The following is an 11,464-nucleotide window of genomic DNA, read 5'->3' as shown; positions in this document are numbered from 1 at the left end:
TCATCCCCTTTCTTCCATCACTGCTCTAACTCTGAAGCGGTGATGGAGAAAGGGGGCAGTTACATGTTTAGTATATAAATTTTTTTTAAGTTTTAATCAATTATAAATGTGCAGCTATAAGAAGATTTTTTTTTTTTGACCCAGACCCACTTGGTTCTTGAAGATCCAGTGGGTCTGATGCCTATATAATACACTGCAGTACACTATGTAGTGTACTGCAATGTATTGTGACTTTAAACAGCCTGATCAGGCAGGGGATGGTGCAGCAGATCTACCGGGAGCTAGAGGCGGGGAAGCAGTGGTCCATAATGAGTATACAAGTCAAATAGCACTAAGGGGTTAATGAACACAATTCATGTTCCTTGTAGTACAGTTGTACATTCCTACTTTGATAAAGTAGGACAGTACAACTTTTCTTTAATACAAATAATGATATATATATATATATATATATACTCTCACCTAAAGAATTATTAGGAACACCTGTTCTATTTCTCATTATGGCAATTATCTAGTCAACCAATCACATGGCAGTTGCTTCAATGCATTTAGGGGGGTGCTCCTGGTCAAGACAATCTCCTGAACTCCAAACTGAATGTCAGAATGGGAAAGAAAGGTGATTTAAGCAATTTTGAGCGTGGCATGGTTGTTGGTGCCAGACGGGCCGGTCTGAGTATTTCACAATCTGCTCAGTTGCTGGGATTTTCACGCACAACCATTTCTAGGGTTTACAAAGAATGGTGTGAAAAGGGAAAAACATCCAGTATGCGGCAGTCCCTTGGGCGAAAATGCCTTGTGGATGCTGGAGGTCAGAGGAGAATGGGCCGACTGATTCAAGCTGATAGAAGAGCAACGTTGACTGAAATAACCACTCGTTACAACCGAGGTATGCAGCAAAGCATTTGTGAAGCCACAACACGCACAACCTTGAGGCGGATGGGCTACAACAGCAGAAGACCCCACCGGGTACCACTCATCTCCACTACAAATAGGAAAAAGAGGCTACAATTTGCACGAGCTCACCAAAATTGGACTGTTGAAGACTGGAAAAATGTTGCCTGGTCTGATGAGTCTCGATTTCTGTTGAGACATTGAAATGGTAGAGTCCGAATTTGGTGTAAACAGAATGAGAACATGTATCCATCATGCCTTGTTACCACTGTGCAGGCTGGTGGTGGTGGTGTAATGGTGTGGGGGATGTTTTCTGGGCACACTTTAGGCCCCTTAGTGTCAATTGGGCATCGTTTAAATACCACGGGCTACCTGAGCATTGTTTTTGACCATGTTCATCCCTTCATGACCACCATGTACCCATCCTCTGATGGCTACTCCCAGCAGGATAATGCACCATGTCACAAAGCTCGAATAATTTCAAATTGGTTTCTTGAACATGACAATGAGTTCACTGTACTAAAATGGCCCCCACAGTCACCAAATCTCAACCCAATAAAGCATCTTTGGGATGTGGTGGAACGGGAGCTTCGTGCCCTGGATGTGCATCCCTCAAATCTCCATCAACTGCAAGATGCTATCCTATCAATATGGTGCAACATTTCTAAAGAATGCTATCAGCACCTTGTTGAATCAATGCCACGTAGAATTAAGACAGTTCTGAAGGCAAAAGAGGGTCCAACACCGTATTAGTATGGTGTTCCTAATAATTATTTAGGTAAGTGTGTGTGTATATATATATATATATATATATATATATATATATACAGTGGGGGAAATAATTATTTGACCCCTCACTGATTTTGTAAGTTTGTCCAATGACAAAGAAATGAAAAGTCTCAGAACAGTATCATTTCAATGGTAGGTTTATTGTAACAGTGGCAGATAGCACATCAAAAGGAAAATCGAAAAAATAACTTTAAATAAAAGATAGCAACTGATTTGCATTTCATTGAGTGAAATAAGTATTTGAACCCTCTAACAAAAAAAGACTTAATACTTGGTGGAAAAACCCTGGTTTGCAAGCACAGAGGTCAAACGTTTCTTGTAATTGATGACCAAGTTTGCGCACATTTTAGGAGGAATGTTGGTCCACTCCTCTTTGCAGATCATCTCTAAATCCCTAAGGTTTCGAGGCTGTCTCTGTGCAACTCTGAGCTTGAGCTCCCTCCATAGGTTTTCGATTGGATTAAGGTCCGGAGACTGACTAGGCCACTCCATGACCTTAATGTGCTTCTTCTTGAGCCACTCCTTTGTTGCCTTTGCTGTATGTTTTGGGTCATTGTCATGCTGGAACACCCATCCACGACCCATTTTCAGTTTCCTGGCAGAGGGAAGGAGGTTGTCGCTCAGGATTTCACGATACATGGCTCCGTCCATTTTCCCGTTTATGCGAATAAGTTGTCCTGTGCCCTTAGCAGAAAAACACCCCCAAAGAAAAATGTTTCCACCCCCATGCTTGACGGTGGGGACGGTGTTTTGGGGGTCATAGGCAGCATTTTTCTTCCTCCAAACACAGCGAGTTGAGTTAATGCCAAAGAGCTCTATTTTGGTCTCATCAGACCACAGCACCTTCTCCCAGTCACTCTCTGAATCATTCAGGTGTTCATTGGCAAACTTCAGACGGGCCTGCACATGTGCCTTCCTGAGCAGGGGGACCTTGCGAGCCCTGCAGGATTTTAATCCATTGCGGTGTAATGTGTTTCCAATGGTTTTCTTGGTGACTGTGGTCCCTGCTAATTTGAGGTCATTAACTAACTCCTCCCGTGTAGTTCTAGGATGCTTTTTCACCTTTCTCAGAACCATTGACACCCCACGAGGTGAGATCTTGCGTGGAGCCCCAGAGCGAGGTCGATTGATGGTCATTTTGTGCTCCTTCTATTTTCGAACAATCGCACCAACAGTTGTCACCTTCTCTCCCAGCTTCTTGCTAATGGTTTTGTAGCCCATTCCAGCCTTGTGCAGGTCTACAATTTTGTCTCTGACATCCTTGGACAGCTCTTTGGTCTTTCCCATGTTGGAGAGTTTGGAGTCTGCTTGATTGATTGATTCTGTGGACAGGTGTCTTTTATACAGGTGACTAGTTAAGACAGGTGTCCTTAATGAGGGTGACTAATTGAGTAGAAGTGTCTAACCACTCTGTGGGAGCCAGAACTCTTAATGGTTGGTAGGGGTTCAAATACTTATTTCACTCAATGAAATGCAAATCAGTTGCTATCTTTTATTTAAAGTTATTTTTTCGATTTTCCTTTTGATGTGCTATCTGCCACTGTTACAATAAACCTACCATTGAAATGATACTGTTCTGAGACTTTTCATTTCTTTGTCATTGGACAAACTTACAAAATCAGTGAGGGGTCAAATAATTATTTCCCCCACTGTATATATTATATCTACGTATACACTATATATTGTTATATTTTACTAAAAGGGCAAGCAGAGTAGGAGTGGGGAAGATGTGGAGAGATGTTTGGAGAAAGGTTGCGGAGGAGGATCGGGCATAGTGTAGTGTACAGTAGAAACATAGATTGATACTCAGGGGCGGATTTGCCATAGACCTGACAGGGAAATTTCCCGGTCGGCCACTGCCCAGGGGGCCGCCTGGGACCTTTTCACGGGGATGTATTTTGTAATTCTGGCAGTATTTTGTGATGGACTGTGGTATTTGGCTCTGTTGGGGTGGTATAATGTGCTGCAATATGGTGTTGCTGGCCCTGCCTTCCATCAATTTGGAGCCAACTACAAAATGATGCCTTTTAGTAATTTTTCTAGGGCCACTTTAAGTTCCCAGTCCGCCCCTGTTAATACTACCGTATGAAACTGCAGTTCCATGTGGGGTGAATTTTCTCATTACTCTTTTTACGCGCTTCGGGTTAGCTAATAAAATAGGATATCGCTCTGCGCTCACATGATTCTACTGTGAAAGATAGCGCTGCTACATCTGTAGGAGCAGCAATATGGTAGTTATATTCTTTTACATAGGAGGCAGTATTATAGTAGTTATGTTCTTGTACATAGGAGCAGTATTATAGTAGTTATGTTCTTGTACATAGGAGCAGTATTATAGTAGTTATATTCTTGTACATAGGAGCAGTATTATATTAGTTATATTCTTGTACATAGGAGCAGTATTATAGTAGTTATATTCTTGTACATAGGAGCAGTATTATAGTAGTTATATCCTTGTACATAGGAGCAGTATTATAGTAGTTATATTCTTGTACATAGGAGGCAGTATTATAGTAGTTATATTCTTGTACATAGGACGAAGTATTATAGTAGTTATATTCTTGTACATAGGGAGCAGTATTATAGTAGTTATATCCTTGTACATAGGAGCAGTATTATAGTAGTTATATTCTTGTACATAGGGAGCAGTATTATAGCAGTTATATTCTTGTACATAGGAGCAGTATTATAGTAGTTATATTCTTGTACATAGAAGCAGTATTATAGTAGTTATATTCTTGTACATAGGAGGCAGTATTATAGTAGTTATATTCTTGTACATAGAAGCAGTTTTATAGTAGTTTTATTCTTGTACATAGGAGGCCGTAATATAGTAGTTACAGTGTATTCTTGTAGAGATGGCCTTGCCGTTCGCCTGATGGTCGTTTCGCGTCGAACTTTGCTAGTTCGCGATTCGCCAAACATGCAAACATATGGCGATATTCGCACGCGCCATATTTGTTTGCATAGCGCCAAACTTTGACCCATAACACCTCCATCAGGTGGGACAGGACAGCCAATTGAGACGTTTCAGCACATGGACACACCCCCTACCCTATAAATAAACCCGATCTGGCCGCCATTTTACATTCAGTCTTTTGCCAGTGTAGGGAGAGGTTGCTGTGTAGGCAAGTACAGACTGTTGGGGACACCAAATGCTAGCTAATAGGGCCACAAAAGTTCTTTTAAGGACTGGTATAGGTGTGCTATCGATAGGTGTGGAATACTGAGGGGCAGGGCCGTCTTTAATATTGATTGGACCCTGGGCAAGAATTTACTTGGGCCCCCTGGATCCCGCCTTCCCACACCTTAAAAAAAAGCGAAAATCGTATACTCACCTGTTTCCTTACACTGGCGCTCACTAGCTGCTGGTACGGCGAGGGATGGTGCAACGCAGACGCGCACACCTCACCGCGTCCTGGCACAGGCGGGCGTGATGACATCATCACGCCTGCCTGCGCTGAGATTTCACTACCAAATAGACCTCAGGCCTGTAGTCTATGACAAGTCTTGTCGCCATCTGCAAATTTTAAGGCACATTGGCGACCATTTTGCTCGCCATCTGGAGCGCTGTATTGCATCAGTGACATGAACACTCTCCACATATAATGATATATTACATCAGTGACATCACCGCTCTCCACATATAATGTTATATTACATCAGTGACATCACCGCTCTCCACATATAAGTGATATTTTACATCAGTGACATGAACACTCTCCACATATAAGTGATATATTACATCAGTGACATTACCACTGTCCACATATAGGCGATATATTACATCAGTGACATCACCGCTCTCCACATATATGTGATGAGCGGTGATGTCACTGATGTAATATATTACTTACCGGTATATGTGGACTACAATGATGTCACTGATGTAATATATTACTTATGTGTGGAGAGTGGTGATGTCACTGATGTAATATATCACTTATAAGTAATATATTACATCAGTGACATCACCGCTGTCCATATATAGGTGATATATTACATCTGTGACATCACCGCTCTCCACATATAAGAGGCATATTACATCAGTGACGTCATCCCTTGGTGCTGGGGTGCGCAGCCAGGGCCGGCCTTAGGTGTTCAGGCGCCCTGTGCGAGCTAACCTTGTGGTAGTGTTACCTGCAGTCCTATGTAAAACCACAGATAACACTAGTGCTAAATAATGTAGTAGTGTTACCTGCAGTCCTATGTAAAACCACAGATAACACTAGTGCTAAATAATGTAGTAGTGTTACCTGCTGTCCTATGTAAAACCACAGATAACACTAGTGTAGATCATGTGGAAGTGTTACCTTCGTCCTTAGTGTGCCTCCCTGTGTCTATCGCACGGACTCCATGCTGGCGCTGCCTCCTCTTCCATCTTCTTCCTCTTGTCCCGCACAGAACGTTCTGAAGCAGCTGAGTCAAGACATAGGAACACTGTGGGCATGGTGATACACACAGGGAGAGACACACACACACAGGGACGGACACACACACACACAGGGACGGACACACACACACACAGGGACGGACACACACACACAGGGACGGCCATGTTCCGCGGCAAGTGACTGTATCTCTGGCACACAGTGTCTGTGCCAAGAGACATCTGACCACAGACACGTGGTCTAGCAAACACGGGCAGGTGGGGTACATAACTTTTACTGCCCACTGGGTGAACCTTCTGACGGCTGTCAAGCATGCAACCCTTGGCACCCGTGTGGATTTGGTCTTACTGCCAAGGATTGCATGCTGGCCTGGTTCTTCTCCTCCTACTCCATCCTCCGTCTCCTCCTCGGCTGACTCCTCCTTTTCCACTGCTACCGCCTCTTCAGCTGCACCCCACCAGCTCCCCAGAACCTATTCCACGTGCCAGGTGAGACGTTGCCATGCTGTGATGCGGCTGTTGTGCTTGGAAGCCAAGAGCCACACCGGTCTTGCACTCCTTTCAGCTCTGCAGGCCAATCAGTGGCTAACCCTGCTTAATTTGACAGTTGGTAAAGTTGTGTGCGACAACTGTGCCAACCTGCTGAGCACGTTGAAACAGTGCAAAATTACACACGTCCTGAACTTAGTCGTGCAGCGATTCGTTGCCAAATACCCCGGGGTCCAGGACGTCTTGCGGCCGCTAACGACTACCTGTATAAACTCTGCACCAGGACAGGTTCTGGGGAGCTTGGTTTTTTTTCACCACGCCAGTGGCTGTTCATGCGCGACGCATGCAGACTTCTGCGGCCATTTGATGAGATCACCAAACTGGTCAGTCGCAGCCAGGGCACCATCAGTGACATCGTACCTTACGCCTTCTTTCTGCAGCGTGCATTGCGTCGTATCATTGATCAAGCCGTTGAGGAGCAGGAGCAGGAAGATGAGGAAGTTGCATTGCTGAATGAATTCCCAGGGGGACTACTCCATCTGAGACAAGTCAGCAGGTGGTGTCCGTTGATGGGGGGAGGAGACAGAGGATGACATTCTCCTGGGCGATGAGCAGGAGCTAGGTGGCTCCACCGCTTCCAATTTAGTGCAAAGGGGGGTCTTCATGCTCCAGTTTTTGAAGCGGGCCCCCCGTATAAAAAGCATAAAGGGCAAGGACCAGAACTGGGTGGCAACATACTTAGACCCCCGGTACAAACACAAAATGGCGGACATGTTACCAGCATCACAGAGGGCTGTCAGAATGCAGCATTTCCAGGCCTTGCTGCGAGACATGTTGCATTCTGCTGTTGCGGGCGCTGGCAGAAGAATTTCCAACCACATAAAAACAGTTGCGGGCAGTGGCGTACACACATTCAATGGGGCCCCGGTGCAAAACTGATCTATGGGGCCCCCCTGCCGCCTCCTTCCCCCCCCCCCACAACCTGCCTCCACCCCCTCACTACCTTCCCTACCATTCACCCAACATGCCTCCCAACAGTACCGCTTTGTGCGAGACAGGCCGATTTTGGATGGCAATCCTTCTGTACTGCGATCTGTGGATGACGCACTTATGGGGGATATCTGTGGATGACGCACTTATGGGGGATATCTGTGGATGACCCACTTATGGGGGATATCTGTGGATGACGCACTTATGGGGGATATCTGTGGATGACGCACTTATGGGGGATATCTGTGGATGACGCACTTGTGGGGAATATCTGTGGATGACGCACTTATGGGGGATATCTGTGGATGACGCACTTATGGGGGATATCTGTGGATGACGCACTTATGGGGGATATCTGTGGATGACGCACTTATGTGGGATATCTGTGGATGACGCACTTATGGGGGATATCTGTGGATGACAGATATATAGCATCTTATGCTATATATGTGTCATCCACAGATATCCCCCATAAGTGCCCTCCACAGATATCCCCCATAAGTGCCTTCTAGTAATGTATTAGTGGGGGGAAGGGAGGAGGCAGGTACACTTGCGACGGGGCCGGTGCAGTGCCCGGCACTGGGCACACACCGGGGGCAGCTCCTACCTTCTGGAAGTTAATTCTGCTGCAGGACATTTTGCTCCACAAGTCTCCTGAGCGGCAGCCGCTTCACCACTCCATCACTCCTCACATGGCCGGCAGTGGGCAGCCGAACTAGAGCGCCGCTTCCCGCCCTTCTGCTGCTGTGCTGCCTGTGCGCAGCGTGACATCTCTCCCTCCGTCATGCGCCTGACGGACAGGAGGCGCATGACGGACATTTTGCAAGCAGCTTCAGCGGCACGATATGGCTGCACAGCCGCCCACCCGCACCACTTAGACGTAAGGGAACACTGACTGCAGGGGCCAGGGAGGTCCACAGGCGGCCGGGCCCCTGGAGTGCCGGGCCCGGTCGCAACTGCGACCCTTGTATGTACGCCACTGGTTGCGGGTACCAATACTACAGCGCATGTAAGAGGGCGGTTTGAAGATGTGTTGGTCACTTCGGATATGAGATCATTCTTGCAGCCCACCCATCGACAGCCGTCCTCCGGATCCAGCCTCAGAGAACTCCTAGACCGAAAGGTGTCCAACTCCATTGGGTTAACAGCCGATGTGGATGCTCTGAGAAGCAAGAAACCCCTTGACTACTGGGTGTGCAGGCTTGACCTGTGGCCAGAGCTGGCACAATTTGCCATGGAACTCTTGGCTTGCCCGTCGTCAAGTGTCCTGTCCGAAAGGACGTTAAGCGCAGCAGGGGGGATCGTGACCGATAAGCGCACTCGCCTAGCTCACAACAGTGTGGAATACCTCACATTTCTGAAAATGAATGAGGCATGGATCTCGGAGGAATTCAACACCTGTGACGTTTAATTAAATTTCCTCATGCCAGCCCACACATATCCGCCACCATCCGGAACAAAGAATGGTCCTTGTCTTATGTATATACAGCAGCATAAAAGGCCTTTTCTGTCCGGTGAATGCCTAATGTTTGGGACCTCGGAGGAATTCAACACCTGTGACGACCACGTGTTATCGAATTTCAACTATTTATCTTTTTTTTTTTTCAAGAGGGGGGATTTTGTTAGCCATGTTTTTAAACCAATTTTCTATTTTTTGTTCTTTTAAACATATGTATTTGACATGTATTTGTACTGGCCTCCAGTAAAATTGATATCCAATGACCATCTAATATACCTCCAGCCACATAATCACTTGATGTTTTCTGTCCGGTGAATGAATAATTTTTGGGGCCTGTAGTCCACTGGCCTGCAGTAAAATTGATATCCATTGACTGTCTAATATACCTCCAGCCATATAATCACTTGATTTTTTCTGTACTGTGAATGCCTAATTGTTGGGGCCTCGGAGGAATTAAACACCTGTGACGTCCACGTGTTATTGAATTTCACCTATTAACATTTGGGGTTTATTCAAGAGGGGGGATTTCGTTAGCTGTTTTTAATCCAATTTCATATTTTTAGTTCTTTTAAACATATGTATTTGACATATATTTGTACTGGCCTGCAGTACAATTGATATCCAATGACCGTCCTATATACCTCCAGCCACATAATCACTTGTTCTTTTCTGTACATTGAATGAATAATTTTTGAGGCCTGTGCTCCACTGGCCTGAATTAAAATTGTTATCCAATGACCATCTAATATACCTCCAGCCGCATAATCACTTGATGTTTTCTGTCTGGTGAATGCCTAATGTTTGGGAACTCTACTCTCTTGGCCTAAAATAAAATTTTAACAGTTTCCCTTTAAGAAGCATAAAAATGGCCCCTGATTAAAATACATATTTTTTGTGGAAATTTTTGCCATTGATCCCCCTTTTGGTATGTCACTGTCAATGTTGTGGGACGATTTGTGCATTACTAGTAAGTTTTTGGTGGCTGCAAATATGACAGGTTCGCCTTCCATAAAAGTGAATAGGGCCCGCCGCAAAACTTGTGATTCGCGAACATTTGATCGGGTTCACCTGATCGCGTTCACGCAGCATGCCGGCCGATGTTCGTCCATCACTATATTCTTGTACATAGAAGCAGTATTATAGTAGTTATATTCTTGTACATAGGAGGCAGTATTATAGTAGTTATATTCTTGTACATAGGAGGCAGTATTATTGTAGTTCTATTCTTGTACATAGGAGCAGTATTATAGTAGTTATATTCGTGTACATAGGAGGCAGTATTATAGTAATTATATTCTTGTACATAGGAGGCAGTATTATAGTAGTTATATTCTTGTACAGAGGAGCAGTATTATAGTAGTTATATTCTTGTACATAGGAGGCAGTATTATAGTAGTTATATTCCTGCCCATTATAAATTCATTTTATCCAGTGCATATAGCAGGTCAATGGAAATAATCAGCTCTAGATGATATTTATATAGTTTTCAGTGTTCATAAAATGTCGCTATCATGGTAATTGCATTTTTTATATAAAACTTGCTGTGAAGTTCCTACAAGTCAAATTTTAAAAATGTCTGAAAAATTTGCCTGTATTTTACCACTATATTACCAATATGATTTCAGCAGCATTCATGGACAGGTCACAATCTCACTGGTGTTTCACTGTTCTGATTGATATTACCTATAGGGAATGTCTCCAAAGAGGCAAATTCATTAAAGGAATTTATAACTTTTTGGTGCATCTAGTGCTGCAGTTTGCTCAGCACAGAGTGTTTCAGGAGGAGTGTGCTGATCTTGTGGGGGCAGTAATTGGTGCTCTGATATGATGGCATAAGTGAGGACAGGATGGCATCAGATGTGTTCTAGTTTGCGGAGGGGAGTCAGGTGGAAAGTCACATCATGAGCGTTATAGTGTGTAAGGTTTCGAGTGTGTATTTTAGATGATGACACTCACAGAATGAGATGTACATGGTGTAAGATGCAGGGTCTCACAATAAAGACTTGATCATTTCATTAAATTTTTATTGTAGTTAAATTACAGCTTAATTTGTAGAATAAATTACATTTTTATTATAATTTACAGACATCGTATAATTAACAATCAACATTTCTATCTCTTTATAATCGGCTTTAGTCACATAGCACCAAACTGACCACCATCTGACAACATTTTGCAGTGCTAATCAACATCCACAATAGTTTGAGCTCTGTTGGGGGTAGTTGTTGCAGTTGTCTCAGACAGTTACCCTGGGTACATAGGGTAGAATGACATTCAGCAGGGCTGTCGGCTACCTACATTAGATACATTTCAGTGCACAACTGCTGGTAATCTCACTTAGTTAGGCCGCTTTTACTAAGTTAGTGTTTGATCAGTGATTTTCATCAATAATTCTGAGTCAAAGCCAGGTGCGGGTCAAAATCACAGAACAAGAGCAAATCCTTGCATTACACCTT

The sequence above is a fragment of the Bufo bufo genome, chromosome 11 (genome assembly GCF_905171765.1).
Source record: "Bufo bufo chromosome 11, aBufBuf1.1, whole genome shotgun sequence".
Lineage (NCBI taxonomy): Eukaryota > Metazoa > Chordata > Amphibia > Anura > Bufonidae > Bufo > Bufo bufo.
The sequence above is the reverse complement of the archived record's forward strand: the minus strand, read 5'-3'. Positions refer to the sequence as shown.